This window comes from Carlito syrichta, unplaced genomic scaffold (assembly GCF_000164805.1).
Source record: "Carlito syrichta isolate Samal-C Ts95f unplaced genomic scaffold, Tarsius_syrichta-2.0.1 Scaffold316183, whole genome shotgun sequence".
Classification (NCBI taxonomy): domain Eukaryota; kingdom Metazoa; phylum Chordata; class Mammalia; order Primates; family Tarsiidae; genus Carlito; species Carlito syrichta.
The window spans coordinates 58,329-81,629 of NW_007260279.1; the positions used below are offsets into that span (position 1 = coordinate 58,329).

General features: G+C 37.0%; 1 pseudogene; it reads right to left on the bottom strand.

Moving 5' to 3' along the window:
- Positions 1–19,669: 19,669 nt before the first annotated feature.
- On the bottom strand, positions 19,670–22,025 carry LOC103276399 (annotated as a pseudogene).
- Between the last annotated feature and the right edge of the window lie 1,276 nt (positions 22,026–23,301).

Here is a 23,301-nt window from a genome sequence, read left to right on the forward strand (position 1 = left end):
GATTACTCCAAAGTGTGTGTGTACTGTCAAAGAAAAACAACCATCATACATGCAATAATTATTGAAAGAAACAAAATTAAATGACATAAATAGAAGTTGCAATATGAGAGAAACTTGAGAGTGAAAGATTCTTGTCTGAGTATACCACTTGCTGACGCATGTTCTTGGATATGTTATAGAACCCCTCCAACTTTCAGTTTCTCTATCTGTCTAATCGGAATAATAATCTGCAACAGAGTTATGATGAGGTTTGAATGAATAGAAAACACATTTTTAAAAGAGCTTTGAAGCACTAATAAAAATTTATGGTTCAAAATTTAATTTGAACTTTCATATACCATGTGAAAGTGTCAATATTCATAGCAGAAACTGCTAAGAAATTGAGTTTGCATTAATATGTTACACACAGGAAACATCAGTGTATCAACTAGTTTTCTTCTGTGATTGGAGAGTTTATAATGCTGGTTTCTCTAGTAGGAGAATACCATTTCAGGTCTGAGGAAAATGCTTTTCTTTTCTATATGTATATAGCTGTTATCTTAATAAAGTTGTTAGTGCACTGGGTTATTTGCATTGATTCAGGTTGCCTGGAATTTTCACTATGTAAATTTGGTCCTTACGTAAAATACTTTGGCAATTGGTTTTCCATTTAAAAGTTTCTCTAATTTTAATACCCTCCCCAAGATTTGATTTTTTTTCTTTTATTAACTTTACTTATTTTCAGTTTGCTACTTTAGCAAGAGCTGAGTTTAGAATAACATATGTGAGTGACTCAGATGTTTGTTTAATCTGGAAAAGAGATCTATCACTCAACATCTCTATAAAGATTTAGCACACTTATTAAATTCCAGCTTATGAAATTATTTAGCTAATATATCTCTGGAAAACGCAGTCAAGTAAGTTAATATTGAACTCAAAGTCTGGAAATGTTTTTTTTGGACAAAAGAAAAAGAAGAATTATGCAATTTGTTTTTCCCATTAGCATGGAGATACACTTCCTTACAAACTTGTTTACAATGAATCGCTAGTTGTTTTATATTCTTATTGAAGATGGTTTAGTAAATATGACCAGTCTCCTCTTCTAGAAAAGGAAAGTAAAAGAAATGTGTCACAGAATGTGTAGATAGATCAAGGCCTTAGCAATCTGATGCCTTTCAAATTTATTTTGTATTTCAGAATGCTTTCCTCCATTGGAATCATGTATTGTATCAATAGCAGGCTGCTTTTGTATAAGAACAGGCATACAGACCAATGGAATAGGATAGAGATTCCAGACGCAAAATCTCAATTTCTCAACCAACTCATCTTTGACAAAGTCTCCACCACAAATGACTGGGGAGAGTAGCACCTGTTCAGTAAATGATGCTTGGAATACTGGCTGACCACATGCAGAAGATTAAAACAGGATCCCTACCTATCATGATACACAAAAATCAACTCCAAATGGATCAAAGACCTAAATGTATACCTCAAAGTGTAAGAACCTTAGAAAATGTAGGAGACGGCCTTATGGAAATTGGAACTGGTAACCAATTCCTGATCAAAATCCCAAATGCCCATGCCATAAGAGATAAGATAGACTCTCATCAAACTGACAAGTTACTGTAAAGCCAAAGGAACCATCAAGAGAGTGGGATACAGCCCACAGACTGCAAAAATATATTTGATGGCTGTATGTTTGGCAAAAGCCTAATATCTAGGATCTACAAAGAACTCAAATGGGCCAAAAAGAAAAAAGAAAAAAAAAAGCAAATAGCCCCGTTACAAATTGGGCAAAGTATATGAATAGACAGTGCTCAAAAGAAGACATACGAGCAGCCAACAGATACATGAAAAAGTGCTCAGCCTCACAAGTCAAAGAAATGCAAGTGAAAATCACACTCAGATACCACAAAACTCCAGTCAGGATGGCCACCATCAGTAACTCAAAAAACAACAGATGCTGGAGAGAATGAAGAGAAAAGGGAACACTACTACACTGTTGACAGGAGTGTAAACTAGTACAGTCTTTGTGGAAAACAGTGTGGTGATTCCTAAAAAATCTAAAAATCAACCTTCCATATGACCCTGCAATTCCCGTACTGCGAATATACCTGGAAGAACTCAAATCACTCTATAAAAAAGATATCTGTTTATTGCAGCATCATTCACAGTAGCAAGAACATGGAACCAACCATGCTGCCCATCAAAAGAGGACTGGATAAAAAAAAAAAGTGGTACATATACATGATGGAATATTATGCAACCATAAAGAAGAACAAAATCATGAACTTTCACAGCAACCTGAATGGACTTAGAGTCTATAATACTGAGTGGCCTTTCATAGAAACAAAGAACTAAGTATCACATGTTCTCACTCACAAGTGGACCTTGAACAATCATCGTAATACTGTAAGAAAGGGATTGGCAGTAGTAGGAAACTGCCAGGGGAGTGGGGGTGGGATTGGCAGTTGAGGGAAACTACCAGGGGAGGGAGGGTCACACCTCATCAACAATGGTACCTGCATAATGAACATTTGTATACCTAACTTTGAATTGTACCCCACATCTTTAGAATTAAAAAAAAGAAAATCTTGTGTTGAAGAGATGAAAGAGGGACACTTAATAGATTTTCTTGGCTTTAATAAAATCATCTAAGAATTTTGTTAAAATGTCAGTTTTGGTTTGTAATGCTGCTGCTGCAAGTCCATGAACCATACTTGACCTTAAGATGTGAGTTGATAGGTTCAAAATTTGGTTGAATATTGGAACCACCAGGGAGTTTTAAAAAAGACTGATACCGAATCATTTCCTGCCCCTACTTGAATTCTAATTTAATTGGTATGGATGCCTCCTGGGTATTAGGATCTGAAATGCTCCCCAGGATATTTTAATATGCACCCAATTTGAGAACTCCTCTAGTAAAGGGGTGTGTGTGTGTGTGTGTGTATGTTTATTGGAAGGAACAGATGTCATAGATCCCATTTCCTGGTGTCTTTCTTCTATGCTATGGTGTCTTTCTTCTATGTTATAGTAAAAACACACTTAGCCGCAGATTGAAACTAAAATTTTTGTTTGATAATGTTTTATTGAACATAATATGATATAAATACATTTAAATATAGGTTGTTAATATAATTCTTGTTCTGTGTTTCATTTGATTTAACAATACAATATGGATTATTAAATACAGGATAGCACCATCATTTTTAATGATTGTGAAGTGTATTATTCTCTGCTTTATTTTTCTAATCCTATAATATTAAGCATTTAGTATGACTGTTTTCTTTTAATATGAAAATGAATAAGATGATTAATAGTTTTCATTAAATATTTTTGTACACTTTTTTTTTTTTAGTTGGGGCATTTAAATCACTGGGTTCAACCTCTGTGGAAAGCAGTATGGCGATTTCTCAAAGAACTACATTGAGCTTCTATACAATTCAGCAATTCCTCTTCTAAGAATATGCTCAGAGGAACATAAATCACAGGACATCTGCACATGTATGTTTACTGCAGTGCTATTCACAATACCAAAAGCACAGAACTGACCTGGATGCCTATAGAAAGTGAACTGAATAAAGAAAATGTGGTACATATACACAATGGAATATTATGCAGTTGTAATTAAGAAGAAATCATGGCCTCAGCAACATGCATGCAGCTCTAGACCATCATTCTGAGTGAATTATCACAGAAACAAAGAACTGAATATCTCATGTTCTCACTTGTAAGTGGTCCCTGATCACTGGTCACGTGAGCAGAAGGGTGGGAGTGGCAGAGCTAGACACCGCTAGGAGAGTGAGCGGGTGAGGTAGGTCAATGGCAACACACTAGCTACCTGGTCCATTTTTAGGGGGAGAGAGGGCCAGCGGGAAGCCCAAACTTCACCTGCATGTAACTTACTTATGAGAAAATCCTTACCTGTACCCCACAATTCTAAAATAAATAAATAAATAAATATGATATTAGAAATTAATAAATAAATCACTGACTTTGTTTAAAATTGCCAGTGCAGGGTGAGAATAAAACCCACATTGATGTGTAGTTAGCTTTCTTACTGTTGTAAAGTTTCTGAGCATAATGCATCTCCTTACTGCCTATACGTCAGACATTTTGTCCCCAACACTCTGCAGTTGGAATAAATTTTAAACCACCACCACATAATGAATTTTTATAATCACTGTATGAAAAGATACAAACTTTTTTAGGGTTTGAGAAATATGATGCCCCCCCCCCAAAAAGCCCCAGAATTTATTTACAAAAATTAGATATTTATTCTGCATGTTTAAACTTGTCACCTTCAAAGTACTCTCATTTGATGCAATATACCCATCAAGATGCTTTCCCCACAGCTTTGAACAATTTTTGAACCTCATTCATTCTGGTGCCTATTCGAGCTTCTGCCATTTTTTGTTTCACCGCTTCCACATCGGCAAAATGTTTCCCTTCGAGGTCTTTTCTTCATCTGGGAAAACAAACAAAACACATCTTTCAGGGTGAGATCAGGTGAATAGGGAGGGTGGGGTGAGAATCATGTTTTTTGGTCAAAAACAGCTGAACACTCAGCATGGTGTGGGCAGGTGCATTCATAAATCACCCATCATAAAATGGGCACACAGTGTAAGAATCGCCAAAAAAAAATTCGCTGAAGCTGAATGCAGACTCTCCCAAAAAGGCTAACTGGTACACTGATAACTGATGGGTTTCTAGAATACTTGCCTAGAGGGGGATATCTGTATTACAAGGAGCTCACCTTTGAAAAGATAATTTCCATTTTGGTTTTTGGATCACTCCTCGTATATGACCATATTTTTATTTTTATTTTTTGAGTTGGAGTCCCACTCTTGTTGCCCAGGCTGTAGTGCAGTAGCATGCTCACAGCCACCAAAGCCTCAACCTGCTGGGCTTAGGTGATCCTTCTGCCTCAGTCTTCCAAGTAGCTGGAACTACAGATGCACACCATCATGCCCGGCTAGTTTTTGTGATTTTTGTAGCCCAGGCTGGTCTTAAACCCCTGGACTCAAGCTATCCTCTCACCTCAGTCTCCCAAAATGCTGGGATTACAGGCTGAGTCACCATGCCCAGTCATATGACTTTATTTTATGGGGAAAGTTATATAAATAAAATCTCTAACAGAAAAATATAAAAACACATATAAAACATTTCTTTCAAGCTGTGGATGTTAGTACTTTTAATATCTAACAATTAGGCAATATTTCTATCTATTTTTCCACTGGAATGACTGAATATTTATGTCTGTTAACCATTTGCACTTCATCTTTTGTGATTGCCTTGTTATGTTCTGTTTTCTAAAGGTATATATATATTTAAATAAATTGTATGTGTACATTTAGGGTATACAACATAAGGTAAGTATATTTTGCAAATGGTTAATATAGTGGAACAAATGAACAAATCTATCATCTCACCCAGTTACTCATCCTCTGTAGCAAGAGCAGCTATAATATGCTGGTTTAGAAAAAATCCTGAATACAATACACTATTATTAGCTATAGTCCTTATGTGTACTTTAGATGTTCAGACTTGTGTAGTCTACCTACTTGCTGCTTTGTAGTGTTCGACCCAAATCTTCTCATGTTCTTTCCTCCACCTCAATTCCGGTAACCACTGTTTATCTTTATATATCTGCCTCTTTTTAAATTGCACATATAAGTGAGATTATGTGCAATATATTTTTTTCTGTATCTGGTTTATTTCACTTAGCATACTGTCTTTCAGGTCATTATCCTTGTCGTGGCTGTTAGAATTTAGTCCTTTTTAAAGGTTGAATGATATTTCATTGTGTATGTGTGTGCTTGTGTGTCACATTTTCTTTATCAACTTGTTCATGGATGGGCATTTTGTTTTTTTTTTTTCATAACTTGACTACTGTAAGTAATGCTTCAATGAACATGTGAGTTCAATGAACATGAGAGTGAAACAAAGTACAGCAGATCCTCCAATAATGCTTTTATTCAACATTGTTTCATTATAAAATTGATGAGGAAAAAATTGGTTTTGTTATGCCTTATCTCCTCTAAAGTCGCAGTTTTCAAAAACTTATTGACAGCAATGTGAGAACTTACTGTAATTTCTCCATTTGCTTTTGCCATTTTAATTCATTTATGGGGCAGCTTTTTATCTATAGATGCTTTTTATGAAATTTGATCCAGCAATCTTTTTTTATGGCTCTTTCAGAGTATTGTTGTATGGTCATGTGGAGAAGTAACTTACTATTTTATTAAATGTTTATTGACAAAATAAACATTTATTGCTTTGTCCATCCATTACTTAATTATTATCATCACATTTTATTATCTAATACATGAAAATATATTTGTAGATATCACTTTTCATTATCTCTTCTATTTTATTTTCATCAATTTTCAGTGCCAATATTGAAAGTTTTCATTATTTTACCTTTAAAACACTCTTTAATGTTCAGTAACATACATTTCTTTTTTCACAAACTTTCTGACTACCTTATATTAGTTAATCTTTCAGAAAAATGTGGGATGCTTTTTTTTTAGCTTAAATAACATCATTTTATAATATTTATTGTAATTACATTTAAAAAATCATATATGCAGTCACTGGCATCTATACACCCAATAATCTTTCCACCCAATAATATCTTATGCACAGTAACTTATTTAAGAATTATTTTCTGATACTCCACAGAATTAGTTTTATTTGTATTTATTTGCATTCATTCTCAAGTATGTTTAATTATGCATATTGATAGGATTGCGTGTGTATATTAGGTATTGCTATCTGGGTGCTGGTAGCCTTGAATAAAGAAATTAAAAACAATCTTTTATTGCTTTTGAATTTCCATGAAGTGGTTCTATTTTTTAAATTTTTATTTTATTTTAAAGATGTGGGGTCAATTCAGGATTAGGTAGATAAGTGGTCATAATACAGATAAAGTGTGGGCCTTACTTTGGTCCCCACTTCACCTGGTTTGAGATCGAATACCCTTATAGATATTGTATGCCCCCTCCATTGGCAGTGTCTCATTACTGCCAATTCCTTTCTTATAGTATTATGATTAATGTTCACTTTTGAGTGAGAACATGTGGTACTTCGTTTCTGTTTCTGTGATAGATCACTGAGTATTATAGATTCTAAATCCATGCAAGCTGTTGTGAAGTCCATAATTATGTCCTTCTTTATGACTGCACGATACTCTATCATGTATATGTATCACGTTTTCTTAATCCAGTCTACTTTCAATGGGCAGTGTGGTTGGTTCCATGTTTTTGCTATTGTGTATAATGCTGCAATAAACATGAGAGTGAAGGTATCTTTTTCTTAGAATAATTTCAGTTCCTCTGGGTATATTCCCAGAAAGGGGATCCTGGACCATATGGAATGTAAATTTTTAATTGTCACACCATTTTCCCCAGAGGTTGTACTAGTTTACACTCCTACCAACAGTGTAGAAGCATTGCTTTCCTTCACATTCTCACCAGTATCTGTCATTTTTAAAGTTACTGATGATAGCCATCCTGACTGGAGTTAGGTGATATCTCAGTGTGGTTTTGATCTGCATTTCTTGATGATTAGTGAAGCTGTGCAATTTTTTTTGGTGATTAGTGAGGCTGAGCAATGTATCTGTTGGCTGCTCATATGTCTTCTTTTGAAAAGTTTCTATACATATTTTTGGCCCAATTTTTAATGGGACTGTTTGTATTTTTTCATTTGCCATGTTTGAGTTCCTTGTAGATTCTAGGTGTTAGGCCTTTGTCAGATATGCAGTTGGCAAATACTTTATTCCCATTCTATGGACTGTCTCCCCACTCTTTTGATAGTTTCTTTTGCTTTGTACAAGTCTTTCAGTTTGAGGAGATACCACTTAGTTTGAGGAGATACCACTTATCTATCTTATCTCTTATGACACAGGCTTTTAGGGTTTTGACCAGGAATTGGCCACCTATTCCAATTTTCATAAGGATGTTTCCTGTACTTTCTAAGAGTCTTATGGGAAATGCATCTTACTAAAAAGGACACTCAGAGACTCAAAGTTAGAGGCTGGAAAATAAATTTGCCAATCAGTGCATCTTGGAATATTACAGCTGAATAGATTTACAAGTGGTGACCTCTTTACTTTTCTCGAAAGTCTTAGGTCATGTGAAGAATTTTCTCAGTAAGTAAAATGAACAGAGAACTTGTTCTACCGCAAGCTCCTGTAGTATTGTCCCGATTGTATAACAATCCATGGAAATAATAACTTATTTTAATAACAGATTGCTTAATATAAACCAGCCTTCCATGCATTATAACATGTCATCCTCAAAATGACTGAGAGTCATATAATTTTATAAGTGTGTATATAAAGACTCAGTTTGGTTCGATTATTTGCCTGAATTCACACAAGAAAGCGGCAAAATGAGAAATAAAATCAAGGCTTTTTGGGTTTAATTTCTTTGCTCTTCTGAATTTTTTTTTCACATGGTTGAGTAAAGACTAATGTCATAAGCATATCTAACTGTCATCTATGATGCTCTGGGGATATCAGTGAGCTAAATTTAACATTATTTCTTAGCTAGATTTAGGCTTTTCTTAGAACATCATGTCTGTGTTTATGTAGCTCTTTATTGTTTCTGTGGTTTACTGTACTGGTAGATCCGCATTCCAGCCCATGAGGTAGCGTGGTTTGCTGTGCCTGTTCAGTCAGATGAATGTTGTATATGGATAAGAAAGATGTTTGACCACTAACCCTATTTTAATTTAGACCTACCTGCATGAAACTTATCTATCTAGAATCTATCTATTATCTATCTATCTATCTATCTATCTATCTATCTATCTATCTATCTATCTTTGTCTATCCCAAACTAAATAAACTGCCTCAGGATTATTTTATGAGGCCTGACACTGTCATATCTATCCTCATACTTAGATCCAAATTTGAAGTTCAGGAATTTATGAGAAATATCTATTACTCTGTGAAGCACTCTCTAATCCTACCCAGAAATCTTAAATAGTTGCTACATCTGAAATTATGACAATAATAATTATTTTATATTTATTCATTGTCATGTGATATATAAAATATCTCTATTTTATAATTTTTAAACTTTGTGTACAGAGAGATAAATTTTTTTATAACTGTTTTGTCAACTATTATAGTTCTAGGTATAAAAAAAGCATTATTGTTCTGATGGGGCAAACAAGGCATAGAAAAATGATAATTGACTTGCCTCTGGTTATGAAAATCAACAATTCATTTCGTTCTGAATCTGAATACTATTCTAATTCCATGATCTTAACTACTTCTCTTAGACCTCAAAGGCAGGCAATTGTAATTTTATTATTCATTATTTGGTAATCTTCTGATTAATGTGTTGACTTTAATGCTCATTCAAAAGTTGGGAGAAGATGGTTTCATTTTTCATTATTTCCCTCTTAAGAAATCTTTTCTACTCAGTGTTTTGTGCTCTTAACTGAATCCTCAGTTACCTTAAAAAGCAGTGTGTCTTTGTTTGGAGTGGAGAGGCAATTGCTAAATGTCCTCTAGGAATTAGAATCTTTATGTGAACATGGTGGCAGAGAGTAATGGCATAGGGATGTTATTAGCACAAGTCAAAACAAATGAAGACTAAACTCTTCTCTTTATTAATGATCCTTAAATTGTCATAAAAAGAAATACAAATTCCTTACCTGTAGATCTGGAAGTATAAATTGAAAATATATCTTAATGATACACAGGGTTTGTGTATATATTGCTATTTCTTTAAGAAGGTTGACTACTTGCCTGTTTTGACTTTCCACGGGAATCCTTTGTCACACTGTCTGCTGGAAAAAGTATCACTAACAGCTGTGGTCAAAGAAATGTTGAGTTTACTTGGTATCAAGAACATTAAAACATGACAGCTGCAAATTGTGATAAAATAGGGTGATGCTAAGAGCCAGGGGAAGCTTTGTGCTTTTCTTTTTCAATTCAGTTTTGGATATGTTCAGTTACAATTTGTTTTCACTTGAAGATTTCTGATTGGTCACAATTCAATGGACAGTAGGTTTTCAGGCTTCTCATTGATATAATATCTTATACAATTGTTGTGCTAATGCTGGGTCAGTGAAACTATTATGCTTTAAGAAATAATCCATGTTACTTATATTTATTAGAAATGACCCTGTTCATTAACTTCTAACAAAGCAATCAACTACTTCAATGTTTGAAACTTTATATTATCAACTTTTTTTAGAGTTGCCAAATTTGGAGTTACTGTTGTTTCCTTCTACTGATACAGAGACCCACTATTGTTTGTCCATATTGCCACAACCCCTAGAGAAGGGCATGGCAAAGGTTCAAGCACTCCTGCATGCACCCACATTCCTGAGAGTTAAGGTGCACTTCCCCTAGTTGCCTTGCACTCCTAGTAAGTAATTTCAAAGGATTCTTTATTATTTTTATTTTTTTATGTTAAAGATGTGGGGTACAATTCAGGGTTAGGTATACAAATGTTGATTATGTAGATACCCTTGTTGATGAGGTGTGCCCCTCCCTCAGCAGTTTCCCTCGACTGCCAATCCCATTCCTCCTCCTCTGGAAGTTTCACACTACTGCCAATTCCTTTTATATAGTATTATGATATTTGTTCAAGGTCCACTTATGAGTGAGAACACATGGCACTCTGTTCTTTGTTTCTGTGATAGATCACTGAGTATGATCCACTCTAAATCCGTACAAGTTGCTGTGAAGCCCATTTGTTTGTCCTTTATGGCTGCATAATATTCCATTGTGTATATGTACCACATTTTTTAATCCAGTCCAGCTTCGATGGGCAGCATGGTTGGTTCCATGTTTTTGCTATTGTGAATAGAGCTGCAGCAAACATATGTGTGTGAGTATCTTTTTTGTAGAATGATTTGAGTTCCTCTGGGTATATTCTCAATAGGGGAATTGCTGGGTCATATGGAAGGTCAGTTTCTAGATCTTTTTAGAAATTGACACACAGTCTTCCAAAGAGGTTGCACTAGTTTGCATTCCCACCAACAGTGTACCCCACTGAGATACTACCTAACCTCAGTAAGAATGGCTATCATTAATAAAACAAAAAAACACCAATGCTGGCAAGAATGCGGAGAAAAAAGAACGCATCTAAACTGCTGGCAGGAATGCAAATAATTCTTGTTTGTTTTTTGAGTGGAGTCTCACTCTGTCACCCAGGCTGGAGGGCAGTTGGCACATTCCCAGCCACCACAGCCTCGACCTACTGGGCTCCAGGGATCCTTCCACCTCAGCCTTCCAAGTAGCTGGAACTATAGGAACGCTACCACGTCTGGCTAATTTTTGATTTGTTGTAGAGATGAGGTCTTGCCAAGTTGCTCGGGTTTGCAGACTGTGCTCAATTAACTGAGAGATGTAAATTTCCCATTTACTCCCTTTTCTTAGAAGTAACAGGTTTGAATAACATAATATCAAGGTAATAAGTATTGTGATTTGTATAACTTTTGTATCAATGTAATTGTAAGTCTTGTGATTTGTACAACTTTTGCATATAACAATAGGTAGTAATGTATGATATCTTAGGCCTTGTTAACTCCCTTTACCCTATGGCAAGCTTGATTAGCACCTGCCTGGTGTTACCGATAAAAGCTGTGAGATACCTTTGGTAAGTGACACCAGAAGATATGGACCATAAATGTCATTATTGACAAAATGTGACTGTTATTTAAGTTCTGTACAATGCTCTGCTAGTCATGTAGTCAATGTATAGGTACCAACTTCCCTGAACTTATAAAAGCAGACTGAAAAACTTGATGGGTGAGCAGTACTATTTTAAAAGGCCCAGAAGCCTGGTTCTGCTCCCTGGATTCAAATTCAGAAATAAATCTCGGCTGGGCTTGGTGGCTCAGCCTGTAATTTCAGCACTTTGGGAGGCTGAGGTGAGTGGATTGCCCAAGCCTGGGGGTTCGAGACCCACCCGGGCAACTTGGCAAGCCCTCATCTCTACAATAAATCAAAATTAGCTGGGCATGGTAGTGCATGCCTATAGTTCCAGCTCCTTGGAAGGTCGAGGCTGAGGTGGCTGGGAGCTGCCACTGCACTCAGTCTGGGTAACAGAGTGGGACTCCAACTCAAAAAAAGAATGAAGGGAAGAAAGAAAGAAAGAAATCTCTTTCTACCAGTTCCCTGCCCCTTGATTTATTGGTATTAAAGGACAGCAACTGAGCATTACTCAAGCCATTACACTACTTTATTAATAAATTACAGACATTTTAGTGTTTAAAAAACAATGATTATTTCAACTCTATCTTTTTAGAAATAATAAATCTCAGACAGATTAAGATTCTCCTCAAAGTTAATTAGTTGATAGCAGAATCAGACCTACAACTTAGCATATCCAGTTATACAAGCATTGCTTGCTCAACTGCATTACCTATAGAGTGATATCTTTTCATACATGTGAAAGGAATATGTTTTCCATATTCTCTGAATGTCTTTAAGGCGGAGATTGTGTTAGATTCTGTACATGCACTGTTCATAATTTTACTGTCACATGACAAATGACTACTTAATGTTTACTAAATGAATGAATAATTATTGAATATATTTTTATTCTCTCCTGACACCTTTGAATATTATCAACTAAAATGTATATTTTTAAGATTGGAAGTTGCTTATAAAGCTTAATATACACCTATCTTATGATTCAGCAGTAATTCTTCTCTATTTACCAATAAAAAGTTTTTTAAAATTCTACAGAAGAACATCTACATGAATGTTCTTCAAAACTTTAATCAAACCAAAGAAAACAATCCAAATGTTCATCAACAGTTGAATGGATAAACATATGGTACATTCACATATTCTTTATCTTGATTGAGGCCGTTGTTTCATGGTTGTATACATTTGTTAAAATTCACTGAGCTATACATTTTTAAAATGGAGACATTTTATTGTATACACACTGTTTCTCAAAAAGTTGATTTAGGCTGGATGCAGTGGCTCATGCCTATAACACCGACACTGTGGGAGTTTGAGACAGGAAGTTTCCTTGAATCCAGCATTTTGAGACCAGCCTAGACAACACAGAGAGATCACATCTATATAGAAGAAAATAAAAAAATTAGTCAGGCATGGTGGCATGCACCTACAGTCACACCTACATGGGTGGCTGAGGTGGAAGGATCCCATGAGTCCAAAAGGTCCAAGCTGCAATGAGCTGGGACCATGCCACCGCACTCCAGCTCGGGCAAGTGGACTGAATTTAGAGACTGTGACAATAAACAAACAAACAAACAAACACGATTTTAAAAAGTATAAATATAATTTTCTATATTTATTTTTTAACAACTGTAAAATTACAAGGAGTAATTGATATCTATCTATTAATATCTTAATCTGTAGTTAGGTGTACAAAATCTGTTAACCCAAACCAATGAAGAAAAATCTATTTGTAAATATTCTTTCCAATAAACTTAGTTAAACCTAATAAGCACATCAATTGATACATATAAATGAGATATCAGTGTAATGTTCACGTTAAAATATTACTCATTAAATCATATGCATTGCATTCCATTACTTCTAGTGTGTTCTTGCTTTGAAGATATGCTTAGTTGCTAAATTCAGGTTAAGACAGTCATTCCTTCTTTATCGAGGAGATAATCATCTGAAAACTTCAAAACTTCTCATTCTTTTTTTTTTTCCACTGCAGGTCCATTATTTATGTTATGCATCCAAATTTCCCTGCATAGTGAATACAACACATTTTACTTGGATAATGTTAATGCTTCAGGTTTAGAAGGTCAGGAACAAGCTCATCATATATATTTTCTTCTTTGTTAAACTTTGTGAGAGATTGCCAGCAAAATTTAAAATGTTAATTTTTAAAATGTTAAAATGTTAATTTAATCAATTGTAGTCAACAGAGTGCAATAACTAGAAATTGAACCTCTGGATAAGAACCGATTACCTATTAAAAGAGGCTTGAACTTGACAACAACTCCTGAAGAGGCACACAAGTCATGAAAAGACACTTAAAAAAAATTAGTGTGACTTTTAAAACAGGTTAGAACTTGACAACAACTCGTAAAGAGACACAGAAGTCATGAAAAGAAACTTAAAAAAAATTTAGTGTGACTTTTCAAGGTTAATTATATCCAGTTTGTCTTAGTAAAAATTCAAAACTTTATTAGTCATAAATATAACCAACTAAAAAAAATAAAATCTACTCATTTTCTGTCTCTATCATCATTTCTCGATAATGATCTTTAAAATTTGATCACTTGCTGTGTACACTAGAGTGTAGTGGCCGCTCCCAGCCACCACAGCTTCGACCTGCTGGGCTCCAGCGATCCTTCCGCCTCAGCCTTGCAAATAGCCAGAATTACAGGCATGTGCTACCACGCCTTGCTGATTTTTTGATTTATTGTAGAGATGTGGTCTCACTGCCCAGGTAGGTCTCGAACCCGCGGGCTCAGGCAATCCACTCACCTCAGCCTCCCAAAGGTACGGGATTACAGGCTGAGCCACCGAGCCCGGCTACACTAATACTTTTTAAAAAATGAGCTACCTGTTTGGATTTCAATCTAGCCTTTTTTCAAAAATATGAAATTATTATGAAGCATTATGTTTGTTCTGAAAGGGCAATGGAGTTTTAATATCAGGATTGTATTTATAAATTAAGAAGCAGCAGAAGGCTTTGAATTGTTCTGGAACTCAGCAGGTTAGCAGGGACTGATAGCAGATTTAGGACATTACCTGTAATATAGAGAGCAGATTAAGCTACTTTCTGCAGCAATACCTGACTTCACCTCCTGTGTGCAAATAGGTTTGTTGTTGAAGCAAGGCCAATGGAAATGGTAAAGTCGGCAGTGTTCACCTTTTCGATTACTGCAGTTCCTTCCACTTCTGACCACCTGCCACAGGGCCCAGGAACGTGAGAGGCCCTGGGACACAATGGTGAACAAGGCATGGTTCTGCCCTCAAGACTTCTGAAGAACTCCCAACTGGTGCTGGAAAAAATATATGTATACAACCATTGATGTGGTGAATATGATACCATCACAAACAGAGAAGCATAGAGTTGGAAATGTTTCACTGAGGAAGGCCTTGTAGAGCCTTGGAGAGGTGTATCCATCTGGCCAGTTCAGTTCATTTACTTAGTCACTCAGCAAATGATGCTGACCCTGTACTCTGTGACAGGTCTCATATTTGGTACTGGGCTTGTAGTTACCAGGGACCAGGGATGGGAAATGGGGAGATGTGGTCAAGAGATACAAAGTTGCACATAGGTAGACTGAATGAGTCTGGAGTTCTAATGTACAACACTAGGAATCTAGTTAGTCATATTGTATTGGACTTGGGAGTTTTGCTAAATGAGTAGGTTGTGGGTGCTTTTGCCACAAATAAACACACACACACATAAAGGGTAACTATGGGATGCTGGATATGTTAATTGCTTGACTTAAAAACCATATCACTATGTATAAATATATCAAAATATATTAAACATGTACAACAAAAATCAATTAATTTTTTAAAAAGATGAGTACCATTCCTTTCTCATAGGGATGACAATCACGCAAATAGTTGTATGTTTTGCATATGATGACATGGACTATATGTGAAAGGTTCTTGGTGCAATGAGAGTATACAAATGACCTGATAATTGTAGTGGGTGGGGGATATCTGTAGAGAGGGCAGCTCAGGAAAAACTTTCCGAGGAAGCAACTTTAGATCTGAGATCCAAAGATAAATTGGATTTAATTTAAGCACTGGCAGGGAGTGAGGAATTGTGGACCAGCAGTACAAGGCAGTCACAGCAGCATGTAGGGTGTATTTGTGCACCAGAAACAGTTCAGTGTGGCTGGGCACAGAACAGGAGATGGGAAACTGTGAGAGGTCAGAGATGCCACAGGGCCCTATTTGCCAAGTTAAAGGTGGTGAAGTTTTACTCAAGAGATTGAAACAAAGAGAATACCTGGTCAGATTTCTTTTAAAAACTGTTTGCTGCAAATTGAAAAATACTTTTCTGGAAGTCCCAGTCTGAAGGCGGTAACATCACGTCTATATGAAAGACTATAATACTTGAACTAGATCAAGACAGAAACGTGGAAATGGTAGATTTAAATATATACAGTAGAGCAGCGGTCCCCAGTCTTTTTGGCATCAGGGACCAGTTTGGTGGAAGATCGACAGATGAGGGTGTGGGATCCTGGCATTAGATTCTCATAAGAAGCTCAACATAGATCCCTGGCATGCACGGTTCACAATAAGGTTTCACCTCCCATGAGAATCTAATACCACTGCTGGATTTTGGCTTCTGGGTTTAAAAACTGGGTGGATGAGTGTCTTGAGAGAGGGAGCAGCAAAAGGAAGGCAGCACTGCGGAGGAGCTCAGAAGTTTGTCATTGAAATGACTGTTTGGGTGGCTTTGGAACATGCACGTGAAGACTGTGAGCCTTCATATCAGCCTGGAGCTGAGAGGTTTTGGCTAGGGGTACATAGGCAGAAGTCACAGAAATATGGCAGGTAACAAGACCATGAGATGAATGAACTGTACATGGAGAGTGCAGAGTGAAAAGATAAAAAAGAACTGAAAACTTCACCTTGAGGGCATTCAGCATTTAAGGACTGTGTAGAGGTAGCTGAGTTGACAAAGGAAAAAGAGAAGAAATAGCCACAAAACTAGGGGGCTTTCCATGAGACTGTAATATCATGGAAGTAAAGGAGAGACGTATTTAAAAAACTTAGAGTGAGAAAAAGAGGTTGAGTATTGTTGAGAGTCAAGTGAGAGCAGGGCTATGAGACACCCATTGTTTTAAATCACCTAGAAATCACAGGTGACTCCAGCTAGAGAGGAATGGGTTGAGTAGCGAATAGGGACTGAAAAATTGGATGGGAAGGGATTTTTGTAAATAGGAAGGAAAAATACATTTTGCAAAGTGCTGAGCTTAGTTTGGGATCATATTATGAAATTTAATTGACCAATAATACCAAATAATACTTAACATTTTATGATGCCTTATGATTTACAGAGTAGACTCATATATTGCTTTTACTATAATCTAATTTTAACTTTTTTCTTTTGGCATTTTGGGGCCTTATTTTTATTCCTCTTGATTCCTTCTTTTACTTGTCACACCATAACTAATTCTTGCCTTTTTGTTTGTGACTCTGCCTCTTCTTTCTGGTTTAAATGCCTTTTTATGTATTTGTTTTTTTATTTGTTGGTATCTTGTACCTGTGTATGTTCAGTTTCAGTGTGACTTACTTTTGGCCTAGAGTTGACTAAGTTCTTCAATCATGAAGCTTTCCAGGGTCTTCTGAGCCACAGTACCTTACCTGTAAGATGAGACATGTAAGTGTATGACTAGACTATTACTAGGGACATCCCACAGTAAATGTTTAATAACTTTAGCTAAGCAATATTTTCCCTTATAAAATTCAAATATCTCTACAAATGTTAGCATATTAAGCCTATCAAGAAGCATCTCCTTAATGCAGCTTTATTTCCCATGAAAGTTAGCTGACTTTATTTTTTTTTCAGAATTTCTGCAGAAATCAAATTTTTATCAAGGGAGAAGCTGGAGAGGGTTCTGAGACTTGACTCTGCCATTTTTATTATATTTCTATATCTTTACTGGTAAAATGAAGAAAAATAATTATAATTATTCCATATGGTTTTAAAGAAGATTAATTGAGATAAAATATGTGTAAGAGATTTTTACCACAAGTATGAACCATAACTGATATTATTTTTAAAAATTGAATGAATATTGAATATTTTTGGTTGGGCATGGAGTTTCATGTCATACTGATGTTATTTCTTTGCTTCTGAAGCTTCTAAATGGACATTGCAGTCTGCTTTGTTTACCATTTATTTGCCAATCAGTGCATCTTGGAATATTACACCATATAAATAGCTGAATAGATTTCAAGTGGTGACCTCTTTACTTTTCTTGAGTCTTAGGTCATGTGAAGAATTTTCTCAGTAAGTAAACTGAACAGAGAACTTATTCTACCACAGGTTCATGTAGTATTGTCCCGATTGTATAACAATCCATGGAAATAATAACTTATTTTAATAGCAAATTGCTTAATATAAACCAGCCTTCCATGCATTATAACATGTCATCCTCAAAATGACTGAGAGTCATACAATTTTATAAATGTGTATATAAAGACTCAGTTTGGTTAGATTATTTGCCTGAATTCGCATAAGAAAGCGGCAAAATGAGGAATAAAATCAAGGTTTTTTAAATTTAATTTCTTGGCTCTTTTGAATTTTTTTCACATGGTTGAGTAAAGACTGTTGTCATAAGCATATCTAACTGTCAACTATGAATACGTGGGGCACTTTTAATCTGGTGACTGGGAAGATATACTTAGTCCTCATATAAGCCTTCAGAGATTAGTTTGAAAATTTTCTTTAACTCCATGCTTAATTTATCCAAAATGATTAAATAAAAAAACAATTTACTATATATTTAATCCTCCTTTACTCTATTTGCATGACAAAAATACATTAACGATAACACTTCCACATCAGTTCTTGGATTATGCTAACACAGAACACTTGTGTGTAAGCTGACCAGAGATTTACACTGCCAACAAACATTGACAATCTTTTTTCAAACTCTCAAAAAAAGTTAATTTTTAAAAAGAAGTTATTGTTTATTTATAAGAGTTAACAGATATAAGTTTTTAATCTTTCAAATTTTGGCTTTGCCTCTATATTTTTCATACACTCTTGCCTCTATAACTTATCTGCTAATAAATTCTAATGCATGGCAAAAGCAAACGAAAACAAATAAGAATGGAATATTGATATTAACACTTTAGGAACAGTTGATTAGTCTTAAAATTACTTTTTTTTTCTTTGATGGACAAGATTACTTGTGGCTGTGATTATTTATTGCATATTAATAAGAATTAAATTTCCTGTTTGGAAAATTACTCCTTGTTCTTATCAAAATATTTTATTAACTCATAGTGTTCTTCAAAGGAGCTGATGGACCATGAAAGGTAACACTGGTTCAGGAACCTTACCATCTGCTGCTTTGCACCATGCAGATTATTTATTGTATTTATGCATTATAGTAAAATAAGCCTACAACATTGGCAAATATCTCAGGACAGAAGTTTTATAACTGGTTTTTAATGCCTTAGATAAATAATTTAAATTGCCTACATTACTTACTGTGGATGTATAACACATTACTCCAAAATATGGATGCATAAAACAAAAGCATTTTATTATTGCAGGATGTTCAAGAGATCTCAGGGGCTGATCAAGGAAAATAATACGGCCATGAATTAGCATTAGCCCATACATGCTTCAACAGGTTTGCATGTGGGGAAGTCCCTTGCAGGAAGAGTCTGTCCAAAAGCTACTACTACTCAGAACAATAGGAGGCCATGGGAACTTCAAGGGGAAGAGGGGGATTGGGGAGAGAGTTTTTGTGTCTAGGATGTTTAGGTGATGTTCAGCAACAGAGTGGAGAGTCTTGGGGTTGGAAAGTTTTGAAGAACAAAAGTAGCTTGGGGTTTTTTTTTTCATATTTAAATCATCTTCATTTACAAAATACAATCCTGAGAATTATATAATTCCATTATACTTCAATTTGAGCAATAGTATAATCTCCTAAGTAACAGCAGTTACTTAAACTGAAAATGAGAGATATGTCAAAATTACTTTTGAAGAGAGCAAAAATATCATCAGGCTTCTTATTGTGGTTCTGGATGTTCAGTAGCAGGCTCATTTGAAGGCAGAATCAACCATGAAGGGAACTCACGTCTACTTTTGGAATGCGGGGGTGGGGGGAAAAATCCAGGTCTTGGGGGAAGATAAGGAGGAAAATGCCTCGGTGAATACACATTTCTCATTGCGAATGGAGGATATGGTGGACCTGGGAAATCCCTTGGTGGAAAATAGTCTCCAGAAGCTCCATACATGTTTACTGGTGAAGGTGGAGGAATAGGAGGTCCTCTTCTCAAGAATGGGCCCCTCGGATCCAGTGGAAACCATGGACCTCTGATTGGAGGAGGAGGTGGAGGAACAAAGCCAGGGCCGGTTGCTTCATTTTCAGCAGGGAGAGATGAATCTGGCACATTTGAGTTAAGATCATCTTTGGTATCACTTCTACTGGATTCCATATCTGAAGACACCGGACCATCCATTTTATCCAAAGAGGGCATATTAAAACTTCTGAGCTCTGCTGGTCCAGATAGTCTGCCAGAATTAGAATAAAATCTGTCTTCTCTTTGTGGAAGAAGATTTGCATCAGGATATGGCTGGCCTGATGGAGGTGACCGGGACCCAGTGTCAGAAGGTGCCCTATGAGATTCAGTTAACCTATCACGGCTTGACTCTCCTCTTTCACTGGTAGCCTGATGGTCCAGCGAATTCCCTGGGCCTCTTGAGCCTCTTCCTCCTCCCCCTGGAAGCAAAGGTGAAAGTCTGAGTGGACCCTCCAACAAAGCTGGAGGAGAGAGAAAAGCTCTCATTTCAGATGAAGGCCGGCCCGATGGTGAGGGACCATATGGGGAACGCTCTCTGCCAAGTGCTGTATTTGGAACATCAAGTGCATAAGGATCCTTTTCTAAAAGTTCAAATTTAAACTCTGCTTCAGTTAATTTTTGTCTGGTGTGAGAATTTTCTGTCCTTAAATCATTGAGATTTCTCTCAGCAGTTTGAGCTGCCAACCAATTATCATGTGCTTTTTTCTCATGGGACATAATCTGTCCTTGATAAGAAAGAATGGTTCTCTCCAATTCTTCTTCAAGATCTCTGACTCGCTTTCTATAGGTCTCCAGCTCTTCAGCAGCATAGTTGATCTTTTCATCTACTTTGGAAAGTTTCTCCTCTTTCTCGAACAGGTAATTTTCCTCTACTGTTCATTTCCTGTGTAGCTTCGTTTCACTTTCTTGATACATTTCGGTCATTACTTTAAGTTTCTGTTGAAGCTTCTGATTCTCACTTTCAAACTGTGTGTTTTTTGATTGTAAAGATGCTTGTTCAGTCTGGAGATTTTTAATAGGCTCTGCAAAATCTTCCTTTGTTTTATCTACTTCAGACAACTGAGTGTAAATTTGGTTTCTTTCTCCTTCTAGAGTTTTTAAAGAAGAATTTAACTTAGCAGCATGAATCAGTTTCTCCAAAGCTCCTTTTGGCTGTTTATCTAAGTGAGCACCATTTTCTGATTCACTCTTCAATGTTTCTAATTCCAGGTTATCATCATCTGTTATGTCTTCCTCAAGCACAGCGGCCCAATCTTTCATCTTTAGGAAGCGTTCAGTCTGGGACTTGGTGTGATTTTCTTTATCCTTGAGAACTTGTTCTGTGTGTACTTTAGAGTCTTCAGATGTTATTTTCTGTTTATTAAGTTCATTCACTTGTTCTTTCCATACTTCAGCTTCTCATAAAAGCTTTTTCTGCCTTTCCTGAATTTGAGAATTTTCATTCAAAGCATCTTTTATATTTAGTATTCTCTTAAGTTGTTCTTCATTCATGTGAAATATCTTCAAGGTTGTTTTGACTTCAGCTACTTGTAATTTGACAGTCTTTAATTCATCTTCTAGGGACTGCACCCTTTTTGAAATATCCACCACCGGTTCATCTTGTTCAGAATGCTCAGATTTCTCTTCTTCTAACTCTTTTTCTCGACAGAATCTTCAGTTCAGATTTGGACCTGTCCAGCCTTTCACAGGTCGCCTCCACCCTTTGTGCTTCTGTTGACTCCTTTTCAAAACTGGCATCCTTTAAACATGACTCTAAGCCTTCATACTCTTCTTGTACCAGGCTCAGTTTTTCAAGGATTTTACCTTTTTCTTCGAACAGTCCAGAAAGCTTTGCAGCAAGGTCGTTCTCTCTTGCCACGTAGAGCCGAAGTCTCACCGAACTGAAACCTCGCCACAAAAAAACGAGCACAGCAACAACAGCTGCACATATCACCGATTCCCATGGGAAACCATCAGGACTAGAACCTCGTCTCATAGCTTCAGGCAGTGCTGCCACAACTCTGTGCAGCTCTGCCAGGACCAGCCACAAAAGCCACGGAGGCGCAGCCCCGGCTTCCTCCATGGCGCCGAGACCACCTTGGCAGTTGCCGCCAGAGCGGGCCATTAGCGGCTGTGGACGCGCCGCGTTCTGGAAACTGATTCAGCGCCCGGCAACCGGAGCGCCCCACTCCAGGGCCGGCTGCCAGGGGGAGGGGGAGAATCGCGGGGGAGTGGGGGGCGCGGGCGCCCACAGGCCTCACGCGTCCTCGCGGCCGACCAGGCTTCTGGGATACAAGTCACATCGTGTTAGCTTGGGGTCTTTTTTTTTTTTAGAGTTGGAGTCTCACTCCAGATTGGAGTGCAGTGGCCACTCCCGGCCACTGCAGCCTCGACCCGCTGGGCTCTGGCGATCCTTCCGCCTCAGCCTTCAAGTAGCTGGAACTACAGGCGTGCGCTACCACGCCCGGCTGATTTTTGATTTATTGTAGAGATGAGGTCTCGTTTGCCCAGGCGAGTCTCTAACCCGTGGCCTCAGGCAATCCACTCACCACAGCCTCCCAAAGCGCTGGGATTACAGGCTGAGCCACCAAGCCCAGCTAGATTGGGGTCTTTAAAACACAAAATTTATCTATAGCTGGCAGATATTGGATGTGGTTTCTCAGGATAGGCAAGTCAATTAGTGCCTAAATGGCAATTTTTTTTTCCCCTGGTGGGCTGTTTTAAAAACAATTTGCATGTATACAATTTGATTTTAGCACCAGTGGGCTTTGAGCTAGCAAGTCTCATCCTGTAGTAAAGAATAAACAACGTAGCAGCCAATACATAGAGGCCATCTTTGGAATTCATTTATGTAGCAGTGATACTCCCAATTCTGTAGATCAGAAATTCCATTAGAATACAGAGAGTGACTCATATCTTCTCCTTGTTGTTTGTGTCTCATCAGGCAAAACTGCATCACTGGGCTTCACATAATTGAAGATGATTTGAAGGCTCCACAGGAGTTCAATTCTGGCTGTTAGGCTGATTCCTTGGGTCCTCCCTACAGGCTATGCCCTGGGACTGAAATGTCTGAAACCACTTCTTCACTCACATGTTTGGTGCTTGGATTTGGATGGCACACATAACTAGAGGCTGACCAAGCATTCACCTCTCCATGGAAAGGTTCCTTCACAGCACAGTGGCTTCAAGGTAACAGGACCTCTTGCAAGGTGGCTGGCTTCTCCTAGAACTGATATTTCAGGGTATCTAGATATAAGCACAGCTACTTATGATTTAACTTTGGAAATAAAACACAAATGCTTACACTGCCTCCAACACATCGGAAGTAAGTCACAGTATCAACTCACGTTCAAGTAGAC